Consider the following 17,329-nt stretch of genomic DNA (forward strand, 5'->3'; position numbering starts at 1 on the left):
ATTTCCGCTTGATGTTCAGCAGAAAATATCTCCAGATTTGGCAGTGATTGAGGTGGAGCAGCATCTGATTCTGTCATTGGTTGTTCTGCTGTTTGAGCTTCTGGTTGGACCACATCATCAGCCCGAGCTATTTCTGGTGCAGTAGAAGCAGCAAGAACAATAGATTGAATGACTTCATCCACTGAAGCCAATTCACAAACAGAATTCAGAGATGATGACTGAGTAGGCATCGCCAGGGATGAAGCCTACTTGGTACTGCACAGGCTCTCCAAAGGCCTGTTCTTGAGCAAGAAGTTGCTCATTTATCAATCTCAGTCAATTAGTCAAAAGCTGAATGACATTCTGATCCTGAGCAGCAGTAGGAATCATAGAGTCGAAATTAGACTTAAGAGTCTTTAAAACAGACTCCAGCTTCTGGCACTTCAGCTGCTCGAGAATGTAACTTCTTCTGTTCATTGCCTCAATCACATTAATGGTCTTAGCAGAATCAAAGACCTTCTTTTCACTCTTCACCATTTTTGCATAAACATCTGGTGTTTTCAAATGATTGATTTGGTGGAAAATTCTGACTTTCATCCAATCATCAAAGAAAGTCATGTCTTCACTGGCAGATTTTTCAATCTCCTCCATGTAAAGATCAATAGCAGTGATAACGGATGACTTGGCGTCATGAGTTTGCGATTCTGCAACAAGTTTTCCCTTGCCTTTATCTGAAAAAGAGGCAGGTAGCACGAGTCTAAAGGCAGAAGACCCTGCAGTAGATTCTCTAATAAAGACTCCAGACGTGGGTTTGAAATTCGGAACAGAAGTTGAGGTGGTTGCGTAAAGATGGCTACTGGTTTGGATGAAGTAGCTTCTGGAAACACTTGTCTCAGAGGGACAGTGTTTAAATCAGCAACAACTCCTGTTTTCTTGAGGTGGAGAGTTGTGCGAGCTTTCTTCTTGCTTGGGGTGGCTGGGAGTGAGGCTTTGGTTGGAGCAGCATATTCCTCAGATACTGTTTTATCTTAATCAGTAGAAACAACCACTCTTTTCCTCTTGATTTTCTTTTGAGGTCTTTGAGCCTTAGTCTGAGTGTCGCCAATCTCTTTTTTCAAGGCAACAAATTCAGCCACAGTTGGCTTAGACCTTGGAGCAAGTACATTATCAGCGTCGGCCATAGTAACAGATGAACCATCCTGTTCAGAAGTAAAAGGAAAACCAACATCCTTCAACATCATGCTGATCTGAACAACAAAACCAGTACCCTTTCTCACAATCATGTCCTTCATGATTCTGAACAAAAATCGACTCCAGTCCACTTTAATATCAGAAGTGATAGCTACCATTACTTGAACTTTTTCTTTGGTCAGCTTATCAAACGTACCAGCTTTGACAAGAAGTGTCTTTGCCACAATATCGGCAAGCACTTGGTATTCCATTTTCAGAAGTTTCTTGAAGCAAGAGGAAGAGAGTTCCTCTCCAGAAGCTGAGAAGGAGGTAAGGACGGTGGACATCTCCTCCTTAGAAATAATTGAGAAATTTGAAGTACTTGAGAGTGGAAGAAATAAAGTTGATCCCAGCAGTGTAGCATCGATGGATATGGATGCATCTCCCTGGGAGTAAATGATTTTCCCATCCTCAATGGTCGCTTTCGCATAGAAGTCCAGGATGGTAGTCTTGTATATGATTGTTGGAACCTCTAAAAACCTCCTTAGACCAGATTTTTCAATGGACTTGAACATCTTAACAAGATTGTCATCCTTGATTTTTAGAACTGATGCAAAGTCTAGGTAAGCATTTAGTGTATAAGCTCCAGCCATTTCTGCAAATAAAATGAGTTTGAAGTAAATTATGTAGTAGAGATGAATGCGAGAGAAAGCAGTAGCTAGTATGCAATAGTGTGAGATCGTAAAAGATGAAATGAAAAGGAAGAGGCGGTCAAAATTCAAAATGTATAGCCGTCAGTGAAAACATAAGGACACGTGTCAATATGTTTGCGGTTGAGTTTTTGAAAAGTTAAAAGATGAGTGTCAGGTACGCCAAAATTTTAAAATATACAAAAAAAAGGCGGGTTGTCCAAGCGGTTATTAAATAAAATCAGAAGAGAATTTTTCGTCTTATGATAATATCTACTGGAAATCATAAAGTTCTGAAATATCTCCAGCTTCTTGATAAAAACCAGTAGACACATTGTTTTATCGAAAAAACAAATCTCTTTCTACATATGACATGGCACGGAAATATCAGTCACAGTAAAAGTAATTCCCCCTGAATAAATGCAAATAATAAATAAATATTAAAAGCGAAGATACGAGGTCCGAAGGAAAGACAGATGACTCTTGATATTCGTGCATGAGATGAACAGTCAAGTGGCTCTTTGGCTTCCCCGAGGCTTAATATAAATACCTGCAAACACACAAACTAATTCATTTACACATTTATCAAATCAAAACAAATGGATGGTGTAAGCATTCTGACAGGATCGATTAGGGGGATAAATAGTTGAGCTACAATAGCTCGGTTCTTAAAATATTGAACGCCGATGAATTAAATCGAGTTTGGTTTTCAAACCAAGCGGAAGACACTCGAAATAATCCTTCGTAGAAACCGATTAAACATTTTGTAATCCATTTAAAATATATGCAAGTTGAAGGAGTAAAAATATTTGGTTGAAGCATTTTATCAAACACTTGGTATGCAGTATTTTGGTATTTGAAGAGCACATAAAATGCTTCAACAATGTATCTTTAAAAACAATGGAAATGATAAGTAAAACAATAAACAAATAGACACGAATTTGTTTATGGATGTTCGGAAACTTCAAATGCTCCTACGTCATCCCTTCTTCCCCTTGGGAAGGATTCACTAGAAGACTTTGATTTATACAACACATTGTACAAACTCATTCAACTAGGACTTACACCACTGCCTAAACTGAACTCCTAGCACTCAAGATTGTAGATAGCACCTCACAATCAGCATAATGTTTAACGTCTCTTATGCAAATACTACATACACAAGTTTATTTTCTTTGTGCAAGACTCACTCAACTAATCTTGAAGTTCAACTCTCTTGTATATGTGTGAGTGATTGTGTGTGAGGAATTTTTCTTTACAGTGTACATCTCAAATGTATCCTCACACAAGGGCTTGTGCTCTCAACTAGCTGATATCTTCATGCTAACTGCCCATGCTTTGAATCAAATTCAAAAGATTTTGTTTGATCTTCAGGATGTTGTATTTATAAGTCCCGACAATGATATATACGTTAGACACAAGAATATGACCATTTGAAAAGTTTATGTACTGTTTCTGAAATTGCAACGGTCAAATTCGTCTTACTGGACATTTTCTCGACTGGTCAACTCAAGTGGTCATTCAGCTCAATTGGTCAGCAGCTAGTTCAGTTCAGCTCAGTTCAGTTGGTCAGCTGCTTGTTCGGTTCAGTTCAGTTGGTCAGCTGCTGGTTTAGTTAAGTTGGTCAGCTGGTTCAGTTCAACGGGTCTGGTTCAGTTCGACTGGTTCGGTTCAGTTTCAGCTGGTCTGGTTCATTTCAACTGGTTCAGTTTCAGTTGGTCAGCTGCAGCTGGTTCAGTTCCATTCAGCTGGTTCAGTTCAGTTCAGCTGGTGTGCTGAAATCAGCATAACTGATTTCAGTTTGTGCATAATCAGTAGCTTCATCATCATTTATCAGCATCTTAAGTTTCGATTCAGACTTTGACTTCTGAAGATGATTTGTAGATCTTTGTCTTATCTTTCCAACGCATACTGAATAGCTTCATTTTGATAACTGAGCTGAGAGATATGACCCGAAACTACTCAAACCCAACTGATTGCTGTTTTCGTGCAATCAGTTTGTAATTGAGCGATCAGTTAGACCTTGATAACATCCGATTTTTTCCAACTGACGTGAAATAAAACTTGTTCCAAATTAAGTTTTCTAATGAGTCAAGTTATCGAATTGTCATTTGGATCATCCAGTTGAGAGATATCATCAAAATATCAAAACTTGCCAGAAATTCAGTTTGTGCATAATTCAGTTTCGGCTTGCTTCTTGTTTTATTAACTTCACACTTGAGTAAATATGTTAAAAACACAATAACAAGTTTTGTTAACATCAAAATCAAGACTGCGAACATGAAATGTTCCAACACATTCTCTCGAAGAATTCTCCAGAGTCGGATTCAGCAGACGGCTTTCAAAGGCAACTTCCAGCTTCTCGTAAGATGATGTTTGAAGACATCCTTTTCCAAGAGATGAAGACTTGGAAGAAATTCCTTGACCTGTAATCTGAATAATCAGTTAGATTATTCTAAATTATGTTAGAAGCTGTGGAATAATCCCTTTCACAAGCCACGATATTGCGAAGAGAGGGGGATTATTCCATAGTATAGAAGGGCTAAGCTGCGGAATCATCCCTTTCACCAACCACGATCATGCAAAGAGAGGGAGGTGATTCCAGTAGCTTCTAGTTAGGTTCCTGCTGAGAATCTCAGTACTGCTGATATCAACAATTGTAAAAGCTTAGACAATGTAATGCATCTGGTTTTATGAACGAAATGTTTCATTTAGTCATATCTCTTGTTTATATATTGATTTTACTTACTGCATAAAAGAAAACATAAGATAGTAAACAGTAATTAAGATAAATCAATTAAACCGAGAACATTACGAAAATAAAAAAAAATATTCTCAGCCAAAGGCTTAGTAAAGATATCTGCTGTTTGCTGATCAGTATGGAAATATTTCAGACGAATATCCTTTTTCTGCACATGATCTCTAATAAAATGATGTCTGATGTCAATGTGCTTCGTTCTGGAATGAAGTACTGGAATGTGCGTAATTGCTATAGCACTGGTATTGTCACAGAATATAGGTGATTCAGAGGCTTGAACTCCAAAGTCTTTAAGTTTTTGTTGCATCCACAATATTTGAGAGCAGCAGCTTCCAGCAGCAAGGTATTCTGCTTCTGCAGTAGATGTAGCTATGGAAGTCTGCTTTTTACTGAACCAGGAGATCAACCTATCACCAAGAAATTGACAAAAACCAATTGTGCTTTTTCTATCCAGTTTTCAACCTGCATAGTCAGCATCTGAATATCCAATAAGATTGAAAGAAGAATCATTGGATACCATAGGCCGACATTTTGAGTACCCTTTAAGTATTTCAGTATACGTTTAGCAGCAATATAATGTGATTGCTTAGGGTTAGATGGAAATATTGCACAAATACAAACAACAAACATAATATCAGGTCTACTGGCAGTAAGATGTAACAATGAACCAATTAGACCACGATACTGAGTTACCTCTACTGAAATTCCATTTCCTCCTTATCAAGTTTAGTAGATGAGCTCATTGGAGTGGAAGCAGCAGAGCATGTTTCCATGACAAACTTTTTTAGTAGTTCCTTAGTGTACTTAGCCTGATTTATGAAGATTCCAGTATCAAGTTGTTTGATCTGTAGTCCTAGGAAGAATGTCAATTCTCCCATCATGTCATTTCAAATTGTTCCTGCATTAATTTAGAAAACTTTGCACACAATTTGGGGTTAGTTGACCCAAAGATAATGTCATCAACATAAATATGTACTAACAGAATATGCTTATTCTTAACTAAAGTGAACAAAGTCTTGTCTACTGTGCCGATTGTAAAATCATGATTGACAAGAAATTGTGAGAGCGTGTCATACCAAGCTCGAGGTTCCTGTTTTAAACCATACATGTCTTTGCGTGATTTAAATACATGATGCAGTAAGAAATGATCAATAAAACCTGGAGGTTGTTCAACGTAGACCTCTTCTTGCAGTAGACCATTTAGGAAGGTTCATTTCACGTCCATCTGATAAACTTTGAAGTTTTTTAAAGCAGTAAGGCTAAGAATATTCTGATAGCTTCAAGCCTTGCTACTGGTGCATAGGTCTCATCATAGTCTATTCCTTCTTCTTGTCTAAAACCTTGAGCCACCAGTCTTGCTTTATTTCTGACAACAGTACCTTCTTCATTTAGCTTGTTTCTAAATACCCGTTGGGTTCCAATAACAGCCTGATGAGATGGTCTAGATACAAGAAACCAAACTTCATTTCTTTTAAATTGATTCAGCTGTTCTTGCATAGCTTCAATCCAACTGAGATACAGAAGAACTTCTTCAATTTTCTTTGGTTTATCCTGAGAGATAAAACCAACATGCATATATTCATTAATCATTTGCCTTCTGATTCTTAATGGAGCTGCTGGATTACCAATAACCAAAGATGGAGGGTGAGATTTTCTCCAGACAAAAGGGTTTAAAGAAATTTATTCCTGGTTTGATGGATTTGGATCATGCTCAGCTAAAGCAGTAGCAGGTTCTGGAATGTCAACTTTTGGTTCTGGTATGGCCTATGTCTGAACAACTGGTTCTACCAGAGGAATGTCTGGTTCTGGATTTAGAGCATCTTTGGCACTTGGTTCTGCATCATCTTCACTATCTAGTTCCAGATGAATCATGCCTAATCTGTTACTTAGATTTGACACGTTAGAAATTCCAGGAGCACTGTTATCTTCATCAAAAACAACATGAATAAGTTATTCAATATTAAGAGTTCTATTATTGAAAATTTTGAAGGCTTTGCTTACTGCTGAATATCCAAGAAATAATCCAGCATCTGATTTTGAATCAAATGCAGAAAAATGATTTTAACCATTATTGTGCACAAAACATGTGGGGCCCTTAGCTTCTAATCGTTATTACAATGCACTTTGATTAGGGTTAACTAATTACAGCGGAAAACGAGTTTAAAATTTCCTTACAACGAGCCCAAAATATTTCTTCTATAATTTAAATACTAAGAATAGTATTTAATCTCACATCATAAACATGCCCACACGTAATCAAAACCAATCATATACAAACAACTCATATTCTCGGGACATGCCCCGGTATATAAATACATATACATATATACTGGGAACAAAATATAAACCTCAACTCAAACTGTGACTCCCTCCAGAAGTACCCTCTTCGGTCTCCTGATATCCTGGAGTACCTGCCATTGTCCACACACAAAGACAACAACAGCCCCCCTTGGGGGTGAGCAAAGCTCCGTATGGAACAACCATCATATATACCACAAGTATCTAAACAATGATATATGGTATGCAATGCATGTATGTCGTGGAGGTATCGGGTCAAATGTCCATCCACTAAGCACATGTCAGAATCAAACGAATCGCTATCAAATCAATGCTCGAGCTGGCACACCGGCCTCAATAAGGGATACTCGTTTGATAGCGTCAACGAAGCGCCATCAAATCCCAAATCTCATATCAATCGTCGGGGCCACAAATGTCTATGTTTTAAGGGTCATATAATACCAAACATAGCATTGTGTTCACAAACTCCAGAATCCAATCAAATCATATCAGGGTATCCAAGGATCATAGCTCAACGCGCATGTCATGTATCGATGTATGCATCAAACGATGTGTTTTAACAAAACATTCATTTTATACATCGATATCCAAATCACCATGTCATGTATGCCACATAACTCAACAAATAAGGCATATAGACATGTATTCTCATTCCAATCAATAAAATCCATCCAACATATATCATATAATACAGATACATGTCGTATGTTACCCGGTAGCAACATACCTCAATTCTTCGTTTCCAGTTGATGTAGCCTGAAGATATCGGTATAATACATTATCTACATCAATAACATACTCATTCCAATCAATAACATAATCCAAAATCATTAATATGAGTTTCAAATATCTTTAGAAACTTCAAAAATTCATATCAAATCAAAATCATATCATAATTCAATTCCTATTTCGAATATAACTTTCTTGTCGGTTATTCTACTACATATAGGAATTTCAACTTCAAATACATGCTATTCCAGCACTTTGATATTTATAGCTGCTGGAACCAGAAGAGATTTACCTCAGTCAGAAGCCCTCGACGCGATGATTCCGAATATATAATTGGTTTCGCATTTGGACAACATTTCGACGTCGATTCGGACGGTAGAAATCGGATTTCTTTTCTCTTTCTCGAAAGTTGCTAAATGAAAGTGAAGAAGAAAAGAAGAAAGAAAGGTATTCTTATCTCCACCACTCTCGCGCTCGGGCGGTAGAATTCTCGCGCCCGAGCGCGAGACATTCTGCCCCCGACTTTCACTTGTACCGCGCTCGGGCGGTCAAACATTACGGCTCGGGCGCAGCAGATTCTTTCCAAATACTATCTCAATATACCTTGGCGCTCGGGCGGTCATTTTCTACCGCCCGGGCGCCACACTTTCTGTACAATTATTTGATTTTTGTACTTATTGGCGTTCGGCTTCTCCACTCGAGCTCTTACAACGTCAATTCATATTCAATACTTATTTTCTCAATTTCATTGTCACGATATACATCAAATACATATTCACATGAAAATTTCATAGATTATCGATAATCACATAGGATTTACGATAATACGATACACGGTCCTTACATTTCTCCCTCACTTAAAAGATTTCGTCCTCGAAATCTCAAACATCTCTATATACATAACATTAGTAAACATACATATGTCACCAGTTATAGTACATGTCAAAGCTAAAATCAGTAAACGGATCAGTATACATCGAATACAATGGAACAGGTGAAATAACATCAAACAAGTGCGGATATGATTCTCGCATTGTGCTTTCCAATTCCCACGTCGACTCTTCCACACCATGCCGTGTCCATTGTACTCGAACTAAAGGGATCGCTTTATTTCGTAATATCTTTTCCTTTCGATCCATAATGCGAACAGGTTGTTCAACATAGGAAAGAGAAGGATCAAGTTCAACCTCATCAGGTGCAAGTACATGTGATGGATCTGGTTCATACTTTCTCAACATAGAAACATGAAACACATCGTGAATGGCAGATAAAGCTGGTGGCAATGCCAACCGATAAGCTAGATCTCCAACTCGATCAAGAATTTCGTATGGGCCAATATATCGAGGAGATAATTTCCCTCGCATGCCAAATCGAACCATGCCTCAAAAGGGAGATATTTTTAAAAACACTTTATCACCTTTCTGGAATTCCAAGGGTCGTCTTCGTTTATTCACATAACTCGTTTGACGATCCTGAGCAGCTTTCATCCGCTGTCGAATCAACTGAACCTTATCATTCATTTCTTGTATCATTTCAGGTCCAGTCATTTGCCTCTCACCAATTTCATCCCAGAATAACGGTGATCTACATCGTCACCCATATAGAGCTTCAAACGGTGTCATACCGATACTTGTCTGAAAGCTATTATTATAAGAAAATTCAACCAATGGTAAGGCATCTTGCCATCCCATCATGAAATCCATCACAATCGCACGTAACATATCTTCCAATGTTTGAATCGTACGCTCAGTCTGGCCATCAGTTTGAGGATGATAAGCAGTACTCATAGCCAAACGTGTACACATCGCTTCCTGAAAACTACCCCAGAATTTAGAAGCAAACCTGGGATGACGATCAGATACAATTGAGACTGACACACCATGCAGTCTCACAACATTCTCAATGTATAAACGGGTCATTCTCTTATAAGAATAAGTCCGTTCATACGGGATAACATGTGCAGATTTCGAAATCCGGTCAATAATAACCCAAATAGCATCACAGCCCTTGGGCGAACGAGGTAAATGAGTCAAAAAATCCATAGCAATATGTTCCCAATTCCATTTCGGGATTTCGGGACTATGGAGCAATCCTCCAGGTTACATTCTCTCGGCTTTCACTTGTTGGCAGACAAGACATTTCGAAATAAACTCAGCAATGTCCTTCTTCATACGTTTCCACCAGAATTGAGGTCTTAATGTCAAATACATCTTTCGACCTCCCGGATGAATACTGTATTTGCTACAATGTGCTTCTCGAAGAATGGCAGATTTCAAATCAGAATCACTAGGGACTACCAGCCGACCATTAAGTCGTAAAGAACCAACAGAAGAAATCTGGAATCCAGACTGATGTCCTGCAGATACAAGTTCTTTCGACTTTTGGATCTGAGCATCGCTTCGTTGGGCCTTTCTTATTTTCGATATCAAGTTCGGCTCAATTTGCAATGCTGAGACAGTGACAGAATTCCAATTCGAGTGAAAAGTCCAGCCAGAATTCGCATTTGGACAATTTAGCATATAAATGACTAGTACGAAGAATTTGAAGTACCAGTCTCAAATGTTCAGCATGCTTTTTTTTCGATTTCGAATATACAATAATATCATCAATAAAGACGATAACGAATCGGTCAAGATAATCTCGGAAGACACGATTCATTAAGTCCATAAAGAGAGCAGGAGCATTCGTGAGACCGAAAGGCATAACCAAGAATTCATAATGGCCATATCTCGTATGAAAAGCAGTCTTAGGCACATCTTCCTCTCGAACACGTACTTGATGATATCCAGATCGAAGATCAATCTTCGAGTATACAAAAGTACCCTGAAGCTGATCAAATAAATCATCAATACGAGGAAGTGGGTACTTATTTTTCACAGTAGCCCGATTCAGTTGCCTATAATCAATACACATTCTCATCGTACCATCTTTCTTTCGAACAAATAAAACTGGAGCTCCCCAAGGTGATACACTCGGTCGAATATATCCCTTATCGAGAAGATACTGTAATTGTTCTTTCAATTCCTTCAATTCCAATGGTGCCATGCGATAAGGAGCTTTCGAAATAGGCGCAGTCCCTGGCATAAGATCAATAATAAACTCAACTTCTCGATGAGGAGGAAAATCAGGAATCTCATCGGGAAATACATCCGAGAATTCTTTCGCAACAGGAATCTAAGATAAAAAATGCTCCTTCTTAGAGACATCAATAGCGTAGATAAGATAACCCTCATCTCTGCTAGTCAAAAGTCGAGACATTTCCAAGGAAGATACCAATGGAATTTTGGTTTGGGAACCCTTTCCATAAAAATTTCACTTGGGTCCATCAATCGGTCGAAATCGAACCACTCCATGACAACAATTAACAGTAGCTCGATTTGTCATCAAGATATCCATGCCAACAATACAATCAAAGTCGTGCAGTGGGAGGACAATCAAATTCAGAAATACCACATTATCCTCATATATCAATACACAATTATGCACAACTTTCTCAGACAAAATAATCTTCCCTGCTGGCGTGACTATCGACAAAGTATCATACAATGGGGTACACTCAATATCGTGAGATGCAACAAATGCATGAGATATGAATGAATGAGATGCTCCTGTATCAAATAAAACACGTGCAGGATAATCGCAAAGCATTCAAATACCTGCAATCACGCCACCAGGAGTTTCTCTCGCCTGATCCTCGGTCATGGCGTACACTCTCACTTGAGGAGGAACTTGAGCACTCTAACCACCCGGTCCTCGATATCGTGGGACACTCGACTGCTGAAAATAAGGAACAGGAACAGCAAGTCTCATCATGCTAGGGCCACCTCTAAATCCTGGCTGGGGTTGAGAAGAAGTCGTACCCCTGTTCGAACATACTCGAGAGAAATGACATTCCTGCCCACACTGATAACAAGTACCAAACATACCTCGACACTGCTCGATAGTATGTTTGCCCCCACAATGGCTACAATAAGGAGCAATCACAGGACTCCCTCTCTGTGATCCACTCGAACTCGAAGAAGACGAAGAAACAGAACCAGTCTTCTTAAACTTCTTACCTCTCGGTCGCAAAGTAGGCTACTGAGCTGACACTGGAGGTGGAGGAGTATACTGTGGACCTCCTCGCCTAAGTCCAGCCTCGGCTGCCTTAGCTCGTTCAACTGCTTCTGCGTAGCTGGTAGGCAATCCAGAAACAACATAAGTATATATAGCAGGATGTAATCCATTCACAAACCTGTTATATTTTGCCTACGCATTCCCAGCTACGTGAGGTGCATACTTCAACAGAGTAGAAAATTTCGAAGCATACTCTGCAACAGTCATCGTTCCCTGCTGCAGATTATTAAATTCATTCTCCTGGGCAGTATAATAAGAAGGAGGGGAATACTGCTCCAAAAACTGGGCCTTGAAGACATCCCAGGTGACTTCAATCCCGGTCTCTTTCAGTCCAATCTCAGCGGCTTCCCACCAAGATTTTGCTCGGTCTTTCAACTGATAGAGAGCAAGTTTCAGTCTCCGAGCCTTGGAATATTCAACAATATTAAACAAATGCTCCATATCCTTCAACCAGGCCTCTGCTCTTTCTGCACTCTCAATGCCAAAGAACCTCGATGGTTTCAGATCCTGGAATCGAGCCATCACTATATCCATGGACAATCCTTCAAATTGCCCAACTATTCTCTCAATACTGCTACTCGTAGTTTCATTCGTGGGATCCATCTACAAATCAAATTATGAATATCACAAATCAATTTCATAACATCATCATCTCATATCATCAATCTCATCAATAACTTACTTAAACTAAATCAAGTAGGAGCAAGTAATACAAATAAATCAAACACAAGCGCACAATTCATTCGTGCCTATTCAAGTGTACACAAGACTCAATCGAGCATTCCCAGCTATGCTCTGATACCATACTGTGTGGGGCCCTTGGCTCTTAATCGTTATTACAATGCACTTTGATTAGGGTTAACTAATTACAGCGGAAAACGAGTTTAAAATTTCCTTACAACGAGCCCAAAATATTTCTTCTATAATTTAAATACTAAAAATAGTATTTAATCTCACATCATAAACATGCCCACACGTAATCAAAATCAATCATATACAAACAACTCATATTCTCGGGACATGCCCCGGTATATGGATACATATACATATATACTGGGAACAAAATATAAACCTCAACTCAAACTGTGACTCCCTTCAAAAGTACCCTCTCCGGTCTCCTGATATCCTGGAGTACCTGCCATTGTCCACACACGAAGACAACAACAGCCCCCCTTGGAGGTGAGCAAAGCTCTGTATGGAACAACCATCATATATACCACAAGTATCTAAACAATGATATATGGTATGCAATGCATGTATGTCGTGGAGGTATCAGGTCAAATGTCCATCCACTAAGCACATGTCAGAATCAAACGAATCGCTATCAAATCAATGCTCGAGCTGGCACACAGACCTCGATAAGGGATACTCGTATGATAGCGTCGACGAAGCGCCATCAAATCCCAAATCTCATATCAATCCTCGGGGCCACAAATGTCTATGTTTTAAGGGTCATATAATACTAAACATAGCATTATGTTCACAAACCCCAGAATCCAATCAAATCATATCAGGCTATCCAAGGATCATAGCTCAACGTGCATGTCATGTATCGATGTATGCATCAAACGATGTGTGTTAACAAAAAATTCATTTTATACATCGATATCCAAATCATCATGTCATGTATGCCACATAACTCAACAAATAAGGCATATAGACATGTATTCTCATTCCAATCAATCAAATCCATCCAACATATATCATATAATACAGATACCTGTCGTATGTTATCCGGTCGCAACATACCTCAATTCTTCGTTTCCAGTTGATGTAGCCTCAAGATATCGGTATAATACTTTATCTACATCAATAACATACTCATTCCAATCAATAACATAATCCAAAATCATTAATACGAGTTTCAAATATCTTTAGAAACTTCAAAAATTCATATCAAATCAAAATCATATCATAATTCAATTACGACTTCGAATATGAGTTTCTTGTCGGTTATTCTACTACATATAGGAATTTCAACTTCAAATACATGCTATTCCAGCACTTTGATATTTAGAGCTGCTGGAACCAGAAGAGATTTACCTCAGTCAGAAGCCCTCGACGCGATGATTCCGAATATATAATTGGTTTCGCGTTTGGACAACGTTTCGAAGTCGATTCGGACGGTAGAAATCGGATTTCTTTTTTCTTTCTCGAAAGTTGCTAAATGAAAGTGAAGAAGAAAAGAAGAAAGAAAGGTATTCTTATCTCCACCGCTCTTGCGCTCGGGCGGTAGAATTCACGCGCCCGAGCGCGAGACATTCTGCCCCCGACTTTCACTTGTACCGCGCTCGGGCGGTCAAACATTACCGCTCGAGCACGGCAGATTCTGTCCAAATACTATCTCAATATACCCTGGCGCTCGGGCGGTCTTTTTCTACCGCCCGGGCCCCACACTTTCTGTACAATTATTTGATTTTTGTACTTATTGGCGTCCGGCTTCTCCACTCGAGCACTTATAACGTCAATTCATATTCAATACTTATTTTCTCAATTTCATTGTCATGATATACATCAAATACATAATCACATGACAATTTCATAGATTATCGATAATCACATAGGATTTACCATAATACGATACACGGTCCTTACAAAACATTTGCAACCAAAAACATGAAAATAAGATACATTAGGCTTACTCCCTTTTCATATCTCATATGAGGTCTGATTGTGTCTCTTGTTGATCATGGTTCTGTTTTGTGTGAAACATGCTCTATTGATTGCTTCTGCCCAGAAGCGCTGAGAGATGTCTGCATCTGCTAGCATTGTTCTAGCAGCTTCTTTAAGAGTTCTGTTTCTCTTCTCAGCTACTCCATTTTGTTGAGGCGTTCTGGCAGCTGAATATTTATGATGAATACCATGTTCATCCAAATATAACTCAAGAATCTTGTTAATAAACTTAGTGCCCCGATCACTTCTGATTTTAATGAGAGAAATTTATTTTTCATTTTGAATTTTTTTCAGAAGCTTGATCAGAAAGCTACTCGTTTGATCTTTTCCAGCAAGAAAAATCACCCAAGTAAATCTAGAAAAATCATCAACAACAACAAGTGTATATTTCATTCCCCCTAAGCTCATGATAGGGATTGGACCAACTAAATTCATATGCAATAATTCTAAACACCTTATAGTTGATTTACTACCTTTATTCTTGAAGCTAGATCTTACTTGTTTGCCAAGTTGACATGCAGAACATACATGATTCTTAACGAAATTAATATCAAGTAAACCATCAACTATGTTCTGTTTCTTGAGATAATTGACTGACTTGAAGTTCAGGTGATTCAATCTCTTGTGCCAAAGCCAATGTTTATCACTAAGGGAGGCAACTAAACATGTAGAAAAATTAACATGATCTATGTTCCAAGATACTTTGTAAGTGTTGCCTTCTCTTTTTCCAGTTAATACAGAAGACTCATCAGCATTTTTAACTGTGCATGTGTGCTTCTGAAAAGCTACTGAATAACCATTATCACGCAGTTGACTAATACCGATTAAATTATAACAAATATTTTCAACCAAGAGCACGTCATTTGTAGTAATGTTACCATGGATAATCTTACCTTACCCACGGTTTTACTTTTTAAGTTGTCCCCAAAAGTTATATTTGGTCAAGTACAACTCATTATCTTTGAGAGTAGACTCTTTTGTCCAGTCATATGTCTGGAACATCCACTGTCCAGATACCATGTGGAGCTGCTTATCTTAGTTTTCTTCTCTTGTTCCTTCAAGAACAAGTTTTAGTAACTGGTACCCATTCTATTTGGGTCCGAGCCTTATCAGTCCTTTAGGAACCCACATTTGTACAATTCTGGGTGACCTTGTACTTCGGTTATCCACAGGGGTGTGTGCAACAGAAGGTCTGTTATTTCTCACAGAATGAATCTTAGAATGTTGTTCTTCTCTTCTGTTTTTGTTGTCTGGCATGTATCTCTTCTGAACAAGTCTAGAATTATAGTATTGGCAGTTTTTAACCTTCATAGAGGGTTGTCCTCCTGAGTTGAATCCTCTACTGGATTCAGAACTCTTGTGGACTCTTCCCTTAGGTTCAACATAATCCAGACCATAATGCTTCCTTCTATTTGTCTGATCTACAATCCTTTCAACTCGAACAGTTGGTACTACTGGTTCATATACCACACTGGATTTAACAAAATGAATGCTTTTCCCTTTGCTTGTATCTAGTTCTGGCTTAGTACTTGTTTTAGAAGTGCTTCATTATTACTGAATCCGAGACCACTCCTGTCTCCATATTGTTTCTACAATTCTTGCATCTTCCCTAATGAAACAGAAGACTTGTTCCATGCATTTACCAGAGCCGATAGCTTCTGATTCTCAGACTTCATCGTCTGGTAATCTGCATTCACCCAGTCATTCTCAGTTCTTAATTTACTCATCTCAACTTCAAGATCGCTACAGTTGTCCTCTTGCAAGCAAACTTGCAAGCAAGTGAACTTACTGATTTGATCCTTTAAATTTTGATTTTCAGTTTTGACTTCCTCGAATGACTGAGAAAGTCTCGAGTATTCTTCCACGATGTCATGAAGTGTTTTAACCAAATTTTTTCGTGTAAATTCATTAAAGTCAAATTCAAATGCCTCTCCAGATGTTGAGGTTGATTCAGTGTCTGCCATGAGACATTTGATCTCTTCAGCATCGCTAGCACTGGAATGACTTTCTGAGTTAGAGGACTCAGAACTAGAATCCGACCATTTAGATTTGCTTTCCTCAGCAATCATCACTTTGCGGTCTTTTCTGGATTTCTGATTATTCCTCTTGTATTACTTTTTCTTCTGATCATCTCTCTTTGGCTTCGGGCAATCAGCAATGAAGTGCCCAACTTTTCCAGAATTGAAACACGCCATGTCACCAGGTGGTGAATCTTTCTTAAAGTTTTGGTTAGGACCCTGGTAAGCTCGATGATTCTTCTTCATGAATATGAAAAATTGTCTTCACAAATAAAGACATTGCATCGTTGCTGATCCGTTCAGCAGTCTTTTCAGATGTGCTTTCAACGACAGTAGCAGTTGATGAACTTGGAACAACTGCAGCAGTAGCAGTAGCAGTAAAAGCCTTGGTAGGAGTATTTGATGAGGGCTCTTCTCCACTTCTCACTTCCAGTTCAAATTCATAAGCTTTTAAGTCTGCAAATGTGAGACCCCGAAAATAAAATAGCATTGATGGTATTTTTGTAAATAAGTTGAAAAATATTCAATTTATTTTGATGGTATTTTTTTAAATAAGTTGAAAAATATTCAATTTATTTTGATGGTATTTTCGTAAATAAGTTGAAAAATAATGAATTAATTTCAAGGGTAAAATGGTAATTTGTGACCTATCTTAGTCATACGAAGTCCAAATGATTTGAGATTTGGATATATTGTAGAAAACTCAAAGATATAGAAGTTTCATGTTTTGAGTTTTGAGAAATTTGATCGTTTGACTGGTCCAAAGGGATATATCGATGTTAAAATGTTAAATAGTATATATTATATTATAATATAATATTAAAATAAAAAAAAAGAAAAAAATAATAAAAGAAGATAAAATTGAAACGTAAGAATTCATCTTCTACACAGATGAGGAA

This window comes from Primulina tabacum, chromosome 12 (assembly GCF_025594145.1).
Source record: "Primulina tabacum isolate GXHZ01 chromosome 12, ASM2559414v2, whole genome shotgun sequence".
Taxonomy (NCBI): domain Eukaryota; kingdom Viridiplantae; phylum Streptophyta; class Magnoliopsida; order Lamiales; family Gesneriaceae; genus Primulina; species Primulina tabacum.